This window comes from Dendrobates tinctorius, unplaced genomic scaffold (genome assembly GCF_039654945.1).
Source record: "Dendrobates tinctorius isolate UK_male_01 unplaced genomic scaffold, ASM3965494v1 ptg000028l, whole genome shotgun sequence".
Taxonomy (NCBI): Eukaryota; Metazoa; Chordata; class Amphibia; order Anura; family Dendrobatidae; genus Dendrobates; species Dendrobates tinctorius.
Genome location: NW_027361696.1, coordinates 69,127,986 through 69,142,776, shown reverse-complemented (window position 1 = coordinate 69,142,776; position 14,791 = coordinate 69,127,986).

The following is a 14,791-nucleotide window of genomic DNA, read 5'->3' as shown; positions in this document are numbered from 1 at the left end:
TTTCTCTCGTTTAGGGCAGACAGAAATAATATGCGAGGCATCTCCACAAAAAAAACACAGCTTATTACGCCTTCTGAACTCCTGACGTTGCGCCCTAGACAAAACTCTATCACATTGCATAGGTTCAGACATTTGTTCAACAGGTGGCAACATCTCTCGTGTAGTTTTGCGTTCACGTAAACGCCGATCCACCTGAATGGCTAATGACATCGAATCGTCAAGACCAGAGGGAACAGGAAATCCCACCATAGTATCTTTTACATTTTCTGACAACCCTTCCGAAAGAAGGCTGCCAAGGCACCATCATTCCAGGTAGTAAGGACCGCCCACTTTCGGAATTTTTGACAGTACAACTCTGCCGAATCCCGACCCTGGCTTAATGCCAACAGGGTCTTTTCAGCCTGATCAATAGCATTAGGTTCATCATACAACAACCCCAAGGCCTGAAAAAATGCGTTCACATTATTCAGAATAGGATCATCAGGTTTAAAAAAAAACGCCCAATCCTGGGGATCGCCACGCAGCAAAGAGATGACAATTTTAACCTGCTGCGCGGAGTTCCCCGACGAGTTAGGCTTCAAGGCAAAAAATAATTTACAATTATTCTTGAAATTCAAGAATTTAGACCGATCCCCAAAAAACACATCCGGAGTGGGAATCTTTGGTTCAGCCGCATGTGAATGAGCAAGATAGGCGGAAATTCCCCGCACGTCAGCAGCGAGCTGCTCCACACGATCAGACAATTGCTTCATCTCCATTGAGAGAAAAATTCCCCCTACGGCCTGAGAGATATAGAGGAAAAAATATGCACAAAAAAAAAAAAATTTGACTTTTTTTTTTTTTTTTTTTTACAATTCTCTCCTGCTATTGAGTACCCTAGGATCTGCGGTATGGCTTGTGATTCTGTTATGATGAGTCACCGAAGGAGGAAACAACAAAATACCAGCTAAGTCCAGAAAAACCAGAGAGGTTGGCAGCTATCGGATTGCAGAACCCTGGACCTATCCACAACAACTAGCAGTAGCCGTGGGGGGTTCCTACGGTGCCCTAGACCCCTCGATCACAGCCGGAGAACTAGATAGCCTAAAGCCAGAAAGGAAGGGGAAAAACTAAACTGCCCCAGAGCAGACCCCAAAGCAATAGGCAGCCCCAACATATAATGACGGTGAAGCAAGATGAAAACACTAACACAGATAGAAAGATAGGTTGAGCAAATGATGGGGCCCAAGCTAACTACATAGGACAGGATAGGAAAGCTGCTGTCTGCCATCCGCAAAAACCCTATCAAAATGAGCCAACCGACTGATAGGAAAAACAGGCCCTGAAGTCGCTAGGCTTCAAAAGACTATATCAGCACTCAGGTATATTCTGAAGACAGAGCAAAAGATCAACAGATCAGAGACAAAAATGGAATTCAGCTCACCCCCGGCCGGGGATGGCAGAACTAACAAAAAGCAAGGCAAAACAAAAACAAAACTAAAGAGTACAAAGCAGAGCAGAAAAACTTAGCTTTGAGATGCAGGAATCAGACTGGTCTCCAAGAATCCAGCAGGAAAATCACCAGCCAGGAAGAAGGGCGTCGGCAGCCTTATATCCAGTCCTCAATTCCAGCCACCCAGTCATCATCTAGCTGCCCAGGTGTCTGATAATCAGCCTCACTACCTTCCTTCACCAGAGGAGGGAGTTCATCAGACCTCAGTAGTGAAGGGAAAAATGAACTCACAACAAGAGTACCTGTACGCCTCTTGAATTGTGGGGAAGAGGAGGCCACAATACCTCGGTATGCCACAGTTGCTAAGCTGTTTACTGTCAGTAACAACGCAATACAGGCAGCGGAGACCTTGGTCTCATCCGACCAGGCAGGGGACAATGGCTCTGTAAAGCAGCTGGAGGAGTGGTGTCAGCAGCTGCATGTGTGAACTGACTCCACCCCTTCATACCAAAAGAATGGGGTTTACTGAGAGGAGCAGGTATTCAGCAAACACCCTCTTCGCTTTGGGAAGGCAAAAGGGGTTCAACACCATATCCCCACTGGAGATCATCCACCCATTAAAGAAAGGTACCGGCCTATACCCCCAACACAATATCAATGTGCCAAAAGAATGTTGCGGGAAATGAAGGAAGCTGGGGTGATCAGAGATAGTTGTAGCCCCTGGGCAGCCCCAATAGTCTTTGTGAAAAAGAAAGATGGTACCATGAGAATGTGTGTTGATTACAGAAAAATTAACAGCATTACACATAAGGATGCCTACCCATTACCCAGAATTGAAGAGTCATTAGCTGCACTTAAAACTGCTAACTATTTTTCCACCTTGGATCTCACTAGTGGGTATTGGCAGGTTCCCGTGGCAGAGGCAGACAAGGAGAAAACAGCATTTACCACACCAATGGGTCTCTGCGAGTTCAACTACATGCCATTTGGGCTCTGCACCGCCCCAGGGACATTTCAACGGCTAATGGAGTGCTGTCTTGGACACAAGAACTTCGAGACAGTTCTATTGTACCTTGATGATGTCATTGTTTTCTCCAAGACTTATGAATACCATCTGGAGCACCTGGCTGAGGTGTTTGAAGCCTTGTCCAACTTTGGCCTGAAAGTGATGCCATCCAAATGCCACCTCCCGAAGTCCAAGGTGCAGTACCTCGGCCATGTAGTGAGTGCAGAAGGTGTGGCACCGGATCCTGACAAAGTCACTGTCATCCGAGACTGGCAGAAGCCCAGCAACCTCCATGAGGTATGTCAATTCCTCGGGTTGGTAGGCTACTACTGAAGGTTCATGAAAGGCTTCACTGAGATAGCCACACCTGTGCAAAATCTTCTGGTGGGCCAGCCCAAGAAAGCCAGGAAGAAGAGTCCTACAATTGAATGGAATGAGGAACTGGAGAGGTCCTTCACTCGACTGAAAATGGCTCTCACAGGAGATGAAGTTCTGGCCTACCCTGATTATGACCAACCATTTGTTCTGTATACTAATGCCACCAACGTGGGACTGGGAGCAGTACTGTCACAGGTACAGAATAGCAAAGAAAGAGTGATCTATGCCAGCAGGAAACTTCGTCCCACTGAAAGGAACCCTGACAACTACAGTTCCTTCAAACTGGAGTTCCTCACCATAGTCTGGGCTGTGACTGAATTATTCAAGCATTACCTAGTTTCAGCCAAGTTTACCATCTTCACGGACAACAGCCCATTGACTCACTTGGAGACTGCAAAACTAGGTGCACTGGAGCAGCAATGGATGGCTCGGCTGTCTTAACTATGAATTTACCATCAAGTACCGAGCGGGGCACAAGAATGCCAATGCTGATGCCCTGTCCAGGATGCCCAATCTGCCAGATGGGGGAGAAGACCCTGAGGCACTCGAAGAAATAGAGTTACCTGCCTTCCACTGGCCAATTGTGGCCCAACGTGCCCAAGGAGTGAGAAACAGACGATCTATCGTGAAAGAGGCCACCCTAAATCCATTGCCTCATCATGACTGAGCAGAAACGCAGGATAGCGACCCCGCAGTCCACCTGGTAAAGGAGCTACTGTCACAAGCTGACTCACACCCAGGTCCAGATGCTCCTGAAGAAACCCAGCAGTTGTGGAAGGAAAGAGGCAGGCTGTTCACCTATGAGCGAAAGCTGTGTCGAAGGAGTATCAGTGCCCGCACTCATGAGTTGGTCTGGCAGGTGGTAGTCCCAAAGAGGGAGGCATCAATGGTCTTGGAAGCATACCACAATGGAGCAGGACACTTTGGATGGAAGAAGTTGGAGGCCTTGCTCCGGGAGAGATTCTACTGGGCTGGTATGAGGAAGGCCATTGAAAATTGGTGCCGGGAGTGTGGACAATGCAACCTGCGCAGGAATGACCGTAACAGCCAGCGAGCTCCTTTGCTGCCAATAATAACTAAACAGCCACTCGAGTTGGTAGCCCTGGACCATGTGAAGCTGGTACCAAGCCATTCAGGCTACATTTATGCTCTTACCATCGTTGACCACTACTCGAGATTCCTGGTAGTCGTGCCTGTCAAGGATCAAACAGCCAGGACAGCAGCCAGAGCATTCCAACAGCAGTTTTGTCGACCACACGGATATCGCGAGCGAGTGCTTACAGATCAAGGTCCAGCCTTTGAGGCAGAAGTGTTCCAGGAATTCTGTAATTTGTACGGTTGCAAGAAGATCAGGACAACACCGTACCATCCACAGACCAATGGCATGTGTGAAAAGATGAATCAGGTGGTGATCGATCTACTGAAGACCTAGCCTTTGGAAGAGAGGAATCTGTGACCAGAGAAGTTACCAGATCTGGTAGACCTCTACAATCACATTCCTGTGAAATCCACCAACTGCACTCCAGCCTACCTAATGAGAGCGAGGCCTGGCAAGCTGCCTATTGATTTGGATATGGGAGTCCTTACACCTGAGGTGTCATCACCAGATTCTGACTGGGATACAGAGCGGCAGCAGCAATACCGAAGAGTACAAGAGTGCGTGGAAAGAGTCTAGCACAGGCAAGACAAAAGCAGGAAAAGAACTACAATCAACATGCACCTGCAGTTCCGTTGTCAACAGGAGAACATGTCCTAAAGAGGAAAAGGAGGATGCATAAATTGGATGACCAATGGGAAGCTGAACCCTACACCGTCCTACTATCAAACTTTGACAACACCAAAGTGTGCCTTATCAGTAGGGATGGAGGAGAAACCTCATCAGCAGTATCGAGGGATCATCTGAAACTGTGCCCTGACCAACTAAAGGAAAAGTTGGGAGAGCAAAACAACCTTCAGCCCATAGAGGAAGAAGAGAAAAAGGTCAGCACTGTACTCGGAGAATTTCCTGAAAACTGGACAAGAGTGGATCAAGCCATCGTAGTTCCTGTCCTAATCGTTCCCTAGCCTACAGCAATTGAAGTAGCAGAGACTCAAGACAACTCTGAAAGTCAGGAAGTTCAGGCAATGGATGCCACACCCGCAGTGGAGCAAGAGGATCCTCGCCCTGCCAGTGGTGAATCTGTCATGCCCACAGTGAGTCTAAGAGTTTGCAAACGGCTACTACCCAGTTTACCAACTGCAGTAACAGGCCCACTAAACCTAAATAGGCCATTAGAAGTACCCATGCTATGCAGATCTACCCGTAGTACAAAAGGTGAGATCCCAGTTAGATATAGAGATTGAAGTGCAAATAGAAAATGTAAACTGTATCTGTAAATATGCAACTTTTCAAGCTCATGTGCCTACAGAGACTCTGTAAGAACTTTTTGATTATCTTATTTTGTTTTGATGGACAATTGGGCCACAGGACTATGTGTGGCCAAAACAATCCTTGTATATAGTTACCAACTTGCTCAGGAATTGGACCATGGACATTGACGCATGGACTAATCATCACAAGGACTATTTTTGAGCTTTGGTTTTTGTAATTTTTCATTTTTGAACTCTTGTAACAGTTACAATTGTTCATTTGTTTATATGTTCGCATGTTTTCTCAGTCCAGGAGTACTGAATTGCACTAGGGGGGAATTTGGTGCCCCCAGGAGTATGGTTGCCACAGTGGCATTACCTTCCTCCTAGGGAGGGTGATGTCATGCTTGGAAGCAATGGAAGGAGCTCTCTGTCAGGTAAATCCAGCACACAGCACAGTTCCCACTCCAGGGAGCTCTGAACCAAACTGGGGGAGGAGCTGCTCTCTGTGGCCAGGAAAGGGAAGTTAGTGGAGTTTGTGTGAAGAGGGAAAAGAGTGCAGACATGGAGAGAGGGGCTGGAGGATTGAGCAGAATTCAGGCTCACTTCTAGCTGTAGCGCATGGTCCAGAGTCCGGTATCTGAGGTTGTATGGATGCTGATGGTCCTGCAGCAGAAACCAGAGGAACGAGAAGCTGTAAATGCTCTGTTCACAACTAAGAATCGGAGGCACAGCAGCAACTTGTGTGAGCCAGAAAAAGGAGGCTATGGCTGTCTGCCATACGAGGGGATTTCTAAAGAGAGCAAGCAAGGGGAACTTCAGTGTAACTCAGTACTGCAAGTGCCTCAGATAAGCGCTAGAAAGGAGACTACACAACCCATCTGCATAGAGAGATTCTTAAGTTGCTCCCAGGCTGATCAACTCCTGTTTCATCTGTAATCTGGATCCTGTACTGCACTTACAAAGCAGAGGAAAGGTAAAGGGAACTGCACCCTGTTGTGTCATTGCCTTCTTCCTGCAACCCCTTCAGCACTGCTACATCTCTGTTGCCTAACACTGCACCCTCTTCCTCAACACCTATTACTACTGCCCTGGGACTACAGCTCTACCTGTGGGGAGCTCTTTCATCTTGCTGACTTAAACCATCTGTCCCAGAGGATCTGCCTGCAGAGCCGGCTTAACCCCTTCATTGCCGAGCACCACAGGTGGCGTCACGTATCATCCACCTATAAACTTTATTCAGCCACATTTCACCCCTTTTGCACGGATGTCCAGGGCGACAGACCGGGTCACCGCCACCGTGACACCTTCCTCTGAGACACCGGCCCCATACCGAGTAACCCCATTGCCCTGGCGGGTGATAATCTACTTAATTTTTTCCGCTACTCGGAAGAGACTTATGGTGTGATTTTTTTTTTCATGCAGACATTCAGTCCATGTAAGAAAAAAAAAAAAATCATCTGAACAGCCCAATTGAATAATATCGGTCTGAATACGGTTCGTTTTTTTTCACAGACTGCACTTGGACCGAAAAATCTGCTGACTGATTGTAGCCTGACTGTTGCCCTCTGAGAAAAATGGAATTATTTTTTCTTTCTTACAGTAGGTGTCCTCCTACTTGCATCTTTTTTTTCACTTAAAAAGGGAATCAGTCACCAGGATTTCCCACTATATAGGATGGTCACAGCTCTTTTACAGCATTCTAGTATGCTATATGTGTGTCCCCAATTCCTTATGCAAGGCAGGAAAAAGAGCTTTTATTATATTCATATGGTTCGGTCTGATGGGTGTCTCTGATCGTGATTCGATGCTTCATCTCTAAGGCTGGCGTCACAGGGCTGAGATACAGGGCAGGCGGGTACGGCTGGAGACACAGGGCAAGGGGGCATAGCTGGAGACACAGGGTAAGTAGGCACGGCTGGAGACACAGGGCAAGCAGGCACGGCTGGAGACACAGGACTGGCGGGCATAGCTGGAGACACTGGCAAGCGGGCACAGCTTTGAGACAGCACAGGAGAGACACAGGGCAGGCAGGAGTGGTATATGAAGAAACAGGTAGAGACCTGTTCACACAGCAGGTGCTGGTACTGCTACAGACAGGATGGAATGGAATATGAAGGAGCAGGTTTGAACTTGTTCACACAGGAGGTGCAGGTACGGGTACTGACAGGAGAGAGTGGAGAATGGCAAAGCAGGTTAGGAATAGAGCCGCAGGAGTGCGGAGTAGGTGGAGTCGCAGGAGTGCAGAGTAGGCAGAGCCGCAGGAGTGCGGAGTTGGTGGAGCCAAAGGAGTGCGGAGCAGGCGGAGCCGCAAGGGTGCAGAGCAAGCGGTGCTGCAAGTGTGCCGAGCAGGCAGCGCTGCAAGGGTGCAGAGCAGGCAGAGCTGCAAGGGTGCAGAGCACGGACATTGAGGACACAGGGAAAGACACAGCAGGGAATGAAGCCAAAGACAAGGAGGCAGGGGTAGGACAAAGTTCAGACAAGATACAGGCACAAAGACTCAAGGACCAGGATATTCTTCCTCCTGGCGGGTGGATGGAGGTACTAGGCAAGACAAGGTCAGGAGCCATAGCACAGAGACCAGAATATTCTGCCTCCTGGAGGGCAGACAGAGAAGTACTAGGCAAGGTACAGAGATAAGCAATAAGAGACTTCAGAGAAGGCGAGACACAGGACAGGGCCTGGCTTACTCAGCAGCAAGAAACTGAGTTTAGACATTGCACAGGCAATGTTCCAGTGCGTGGGACATCCCTAGATAGTAGAGGGCTCTAGGTAATTGGTCAGGGACACATTAGCCAGGTGCACCCTGACTCCATAAGAAGAAGAGAGTTCAGGCGCCGCCCCCTATACACACAGTCAGGAAACATGAACAGCAGACAGGAGATAAGAGGGAGAGAACATGGAGCTGCCAGTATACAAAAATCACAGCATGGGCTGGAGCAGTGAGCAAGTTGGTGAGTGGGGAATGGGAGGCCATGCAGCGATGCCATAAAGGCCAGATTTGTGCAGTGTACGACTGATTGTTGTCCTATGGACAGTGGTCCATAGGACAACAATCAGTCGTACACTGCACAAATCTGGCCTTTATGGAAGAGTGGCAAGAAGAAAGCTATTTCTCAAAGATATCCATAAAAAGTGTTGTTTAAAATTTGCTGTAGATAAGCCCCTGATGTAACCTGAAAGATAAGAAAAACACGTTAGATTATAGTCAACGGAGGGGGCGGTCCGGTCCGATGGGTGTCGCGGTCTGGCTCCTCCCATCTTCATACGATGCCGTCCTCTTCTTCCCTTCCTGTAGTAGCTCCTGCGCAGGCGCCCTGCTCTACCCTGTTGAGGGCACAGCAGAGTCCTGCAGTGCGCAGGCGTCGGGAGAGGTCTGGCGCCTGCGCACTGCAGTATTCTGCTCTGCCCTCAACAGGGCAGAGCAGTGCACCTGCGCTGGAGCTACTACAGGAAGGGAAGATGAGGACGGATCGTATGAAGGGAGGAGCCGGACCGGACTACGACACCCATCGGACCGGACCGCCCCCTCCGGTGAGTATAATCTAACATGTTTTTCTTATCTTTCAGGTTACAGTGGGGACTTATCTACAGCATTACAGAAGGCTGTACATAAGCCCCTGATGTCAGTGCCGGCAGCTGATAGGGCAAACAAAGCGTGACAGGTTCCCTTCAATGTGTGCACATGCCCTTTATAAGCGAGGACCACATTTAAGGTCCCCACAAAATATGTAGTATGTTGTGTTGACTAATAATGCTACAAAGATACAAGTACTTGTCTACCAGCTGTCCCGAATTTGTTGGGATTGTCCAAATTTTCAGACACCTTCATAGCAAATTCGGGGCATCATGGACTGTAAAGCCCACCAAAAAAGGGTATTCAAAGGCATTCTGGATCGATCCCATGAGGACTCTGATACCATGAAGATCCATTTTTTGAATCAGACTCATCATTAAATGGTGTTAAGAAAAAAAAAGGATACCACATGGACAACATTTATACGGCAGCCATTTTTAACAGATCCACTGCAATGATTACACATAAAACTGAATTGCCATTTTGTTTTTTTAAATTGTGGATGTCAAAAACGGGCTTATTGAACACCATAGTAATGAAAAAAAGCTGACCGATTTTCAATATATTTGACCTGGCCTTGCACAGTCTTCATTGAGTTGAGAAATGGGCAGAGGAGGATTCAATGGGTAAACTATAGGTGTCCTCATCGTGGTTTTAGAGATGAGCGACTTTGCCTTTTTTCGGGTCGTCGGGTTTCATGAAACCCGACTTTCGCAAAAGTCGGGTTGAACGAAATCGGCCGATTTTTGTGAAAAGTCGAAGGCCAATTGAAACACGAAACCCAATGCAAGTCAATGGGGAAGCAAAGTCGGCAGGGAGTGAATGCCAAAAACGCACTGAAAAATGGGGGTTATTTGGCTAAATTTGTGGGGGGGTAGGGCTGGCTCCAGGTTTTCATGTGCCCTGGGCCAAAGAGCGCCCCTTTAACACATAGCACAAATCATGATCCTCCGATACGGCAGAGAAATAGCGGTATAGTACAATGAAAAATACTTCACTTTTTACATCTCATGACTGATATCCATTTTAAATTCTCCAATAGCTCCAAAAATGGACAGTATATTACTCCATACAGTATTATGGCCACCGCATAGTGCGCTATACAGAGTAATGAGGCCCATATACAGTGGGGCAAAAAAGTATTTAGTCAGTCAGCAATAGTGCAAGTTCCACCACTCAAAAAGATGAGATGCGTCTGTAATTTACATCATAGGTAGACCTCAACTATGTGAGACAAATTGAGAAAAAAAAATCCAGAAAATCACATTGTCTGTTTTTTTTTATATTTTATTTGCATATTATGGTGGAAAATAAGTATTTGGTCAGAAACAAAATTTCATCACAATACTTTGTGATATATCCTTTGTTGGCAATGACAGAGGTCAAACGTTTTCTGTAAGTCTTCACAAGGTTGCCACACACTGTTGTTGGTATGTTGGCCCATTCCTCCATGCAGATCTCCTCTAGAGCAGTGATGTTTTTGGCTTTTCGCTTGGCAACACGGACTTTCAACTCCCTCCAAAGGTTTTCTATAGGGTTGAGATCTGGAGACTGGCTAGGCCACTCCAGGACCTTGAAATGCTTCTTACGAAGCCACTCCTTCGTTGCCCTGGCGGTGTTCTTTGGATCATTGTCATGTTGAAAGACCCAGCCACGTTTCATATTCAATGCCCTTGCTGATGGAAGGAGGTTTGCACTCAAAATCTCACGATACATGGCCCCATTCATTCTTTCATGTACCCGGATCAGTCGTCCTGGCCCCTTTGCAGAGAAACAGCCCCAAAGCATGATGTTTCCACCACCATGCTTTACAGTAGGTATGGTGTTTGATGGATGCAACTCAGTATTCTTTTTCCTCCAAACACGACAAGTTGTGTTTCTACCAAACAGTTCCAGTTTGGTTTCATCAGACCATAGGACATTCTCCCAAAACTCCTCTGGATCATCCAAATGCTCTCTAGCAAACTTCAGACGGGCCCAGACATGTACAGGCTTAAGCAGTGGGACACGTCTGGCACTGCAGGATGTGAGTCCATGGTGGCGTAGTGTGTTACTTATGGTAGGCCTTGTTACATTGGTCCCAGCTCTCTGCAGTTCATTCACTAGGTCCCCCCACGTGGTTCTGGGATTTTTGCTCACCGTTCTTGTGATCATTCTGACCCCACGGGGTGGGATTTTGCGTGGAGCACCAGATCGAGGGAGATTATCAGTGGTCTTGTATGTCTTCCATTTTCTAATTATTGCTCCCACAGTTGATTTCTTCACTCCAAGCTGGTTGGCTATTGCAGATTCAGTCTTCCCAGCCTGGTGCAGGGCTACAATTTTGTTTCTGGTGTCCTTTGACAGCTCTTTGGTCTTCACCATAGTGGAGTTTGGAGTCAGACTGTTTGAGGGTGTGCACAGGTGTCTTTTTATACTGATAACAAGTTTAAACAGGTGCCATTACTACAGGTAATGAGTGGAGGAAAGAGGAGACTCTTATAGAAGAAGTTACAGGTCTGTGAGAGCCAGAAATCTTGATTGCTTGCTTCTGACCAAATACTTATTTTCCACCATAATATGCAAATCAAATGAAAAAAAAACAGACAATGTGATTTTCTGGATTTTTTTTTCTCAGTTTGTCTCCCATAGTTGAGGTCTACCTATGATGTAAATTACAGACGCCTCTCATCTTTTTAAGTGGTGGAACTTGCACTATTGCTGACTGACTAAATACTTTTTTGCCCCACTGTATTTCTCCATACAGAATCATTGGTCCCATATAATGTTTGAAACAGTATATGATGAGCTCCACATAATGCTACAGTGTATGTTGGTCCCCATGGATGAAGCTGCACTGTCTCATGGGCCCAAGTAATGCTCCATATATAATGGGTCCCATTTATAATGCTCTAGTGTATAATGGGCCCTGTAAATGCTGCTCCAGTGTCTGATGTCCACCGTTGGAATGCTCCAGTGTATGGTGGGCCCCATATATTATTCTCCAGAGTATAGTGCTCCCCAAAAATTGCTGTCCCAACATTGAAAACAAATAAGTCTCCTCAAATAAGTCTCCTCGCTAGGGAATCCCTGTACTTGTCTGGGCGTACAGACGTGATGTCATTGCGCTCTCTGATCAGAATATCACTGTCAGGAAACGCGGAAGACGTCATGGCGGTGGAGCAGGGAGAGGTAAGTATTTCAACTTTGCAAGTGCTGTGATCCTGAGCAAGCAGGGGGGGCCCACTCGTTGGCGACGGCACTGGCACAGGGCCCCTCATAGTACGGCGGTGTGTCTGACGGCGGGTGGGCTGAACCTGCACTTTCATCTGCACCTTCCTGTTTGTCACCGTGTAAGGTAGTACAGTATATGGGAAGGGTAACCTGAGTTTCATCAGGGTCAGATTCTGAGATTCTGGCTGTGTAGAGTGCGAAGGGAATGTAGTGGTCTGGGTCAATGTACCAGCAGAATTATCTAGCAGTGGCTGGGCATCAGTGCACTTGTGGTGCCCCCAGGAGTACGGTGGCATTACCTTCCTCCTAGGGAGTGTGATGTCATGCTTGGGAGCAATGAAGCATCTCTCTAGCGGTTAAACCAACACATTTCCCACTCCAGGCCAGCAGGGAGACCTCTGAACCTGACTGCTGAGGAGCTGCTCTCTGTGGTCGGGAGGAGGTAAGTTAGGGCAGTCTGTGAAGGGAAGGGGAAGTGTGTGGACGTGAGAAGGGGAGTTGGAGGATGAGCAGAGTTAAGGCTCACTCCTAGCTGGAGCGCATGGTCCGGATTCCAGTCTCCGAGTTTGTAGGGACACTGACGTTCCTGCAGCCGAAACCGGAGGAAGTAGCAGTTGTAAATGCTCTGTACCCAACTAAGGCTCAGAAGCCCCAGCAGTGATGTGTGGGAGCCAGAAGGAAAAGGCTACGGCTGCCTGCCATACGAGAAAGTTCCAAAAGAGAGTCAACAGGGGGAACTTCATTGAACTCAGCACTGTGAGTACCTCAGATAAGCGCTAGAACGGAGGCCACACTACCTATCTGCAGAGAGAGAATTCCAAATTGGCTTCCAGGCTGACCAACTCCTTCTCCATCTGTACTCTGGGTCCTGGACGGCACTTACCAAGTACAGGTAAAGGAGCTGCACGACTGTGTCTGTCATCTTTCTCCTGCGCCTGGCACACGGCTCTGCTACATCCTGCACTGCACACCATCTACCAACTCTTTCATCTGCCCTGCGACTATGGCCCTACCTGTGCAGGGCTTCTACATCTTAGCTGCACCACAACATCTGTCCCAGAGAAGCGACACTGCAGCGCTGGTCAATGTAATCAGAAACCACAGGTGGCGTCACGTATCATTCACCTATAAATTTAATTCACCCCTTTGCATGGATGCCCAGGGCCACAGAACGGGTCACCACCACGTGACACATCCCTGTGAGACACCGGCCCGGTACCAATTAACCCCACTGCCCTGGCTGGCCACCCACACTCCATGTCAGATTCATCTTGGACTGGGGAATTCACAATTTGACTTGATAACCCAGGCATGGTATGATAGAAAGAGCTACATGGACTAATGTGAAGTGTGGCCTGCTGCATCATTCACTTTGGGTGGGGGTGCAGGACACAAGGAAAGGGGTTCTTCCTGACCAGGAGCCAGCACTTGACCACTCAGTGCTTGCATTTTTTTGAAACTTCAGAAGAGGCGGGCATATTTGATGGAGTCTGTTTCGGCAATGTAAGCCAAAACCAGTTCCTCATGCTCCGGCTTTAAAAGCGGTTAACCTACTCCCAGAAAAGGTAGCCTTCCAGGCGTTCCGGAGCCAGACCATGACGCAGGCTCAACACCTCCTGCCTTAGCTGCTATTGTGCTTTTGCCACTACTAGCAGATGCACCACCACCATCAGCACCAGCTGGCCCCCCACGCCCACGTCCGCGGCCTCTTCCACCAAACTTCAAAATTTAGCACAAAATAGACACAAAATAACATCAGATATATGGCACTGTATCAGAAGCGTACAGCTCTATTCAGTCAAAGGATAATTGTCAATCACCATATATATTCCATCAGTCATACAGAGACGCTCACAGGCTCAGTATGGATTAGACAAGAATATAAAAAGTAGACAAAGTGTACAGTATCATCAGATAGCAGGTATATATAGCATAGTTTAAACATTAACAATATACGTCTATATATCAGGAGTAGTGTTGAGCCACCCCGCTAGTGTTTTGGTTCGTCACACAGGAGGCAAGTTCGTCGAATGTTCGTCGAACCACATTGAAAACAGTGGCAGACAAACACATACAAACACATAGAAAACAATTACAAAACACCTTAAAAGGTGTCCCAAAGCCAAAAAAATGCTCAGAAGACAAAAATTAACATATGGAAAAGGGCAACTACGTTTAGAAAAGAGGTGGAGGAGTAAAAGGAGGAGGTGGAGGAGACACAGATATAGGCTTGTCATGCCATTATGAAGTCAAGAAAGGCTGGAATAAAAATGTAAAATACAAACCAAAAAAAAAAATTCTGAAATCGAACACGATCATATACCGTCGGACTTCCCACCAATAAATTATGCCAACTGGCGATCGGGAGGCGTTATTCCCACGAACCTCCAAACAGCGTCCATGAAGGCAAAGTGTTTGCTTTCCGGGGGCAGTATGATTGCAAAGCTGAACCTTAAAGGAATGTCCAAAAGGGCACCACCAGGAGTGGAGCCTGCGGCTTAATTGGACTCCACCCGGGAAACCACAACCATGCCACCTCAAGAAAACATGCACACATTGAAAGTTTTGTCGATTCTGTGTGTGGTGTGGTATGTCCGTTTGTAGTTGTGCTAGCGATTTGTCAGCTTTATTCCATTAACGAACAAGACTCCGGCATGCCTCCGTGGTACGCGTCAAGCTTACTAGAGGGATACTCGAGGCTCTGGCACGTGAGATCGAGCAATAACAGGTCTATAATGACCTTACATGTCTGGGGCTGCATGCGTGCTACACCTGAAAGGACCAGCTTTTGTCGCTTACAGGTGCAGATAACCCGCTGAACACCGTTATTGATGGG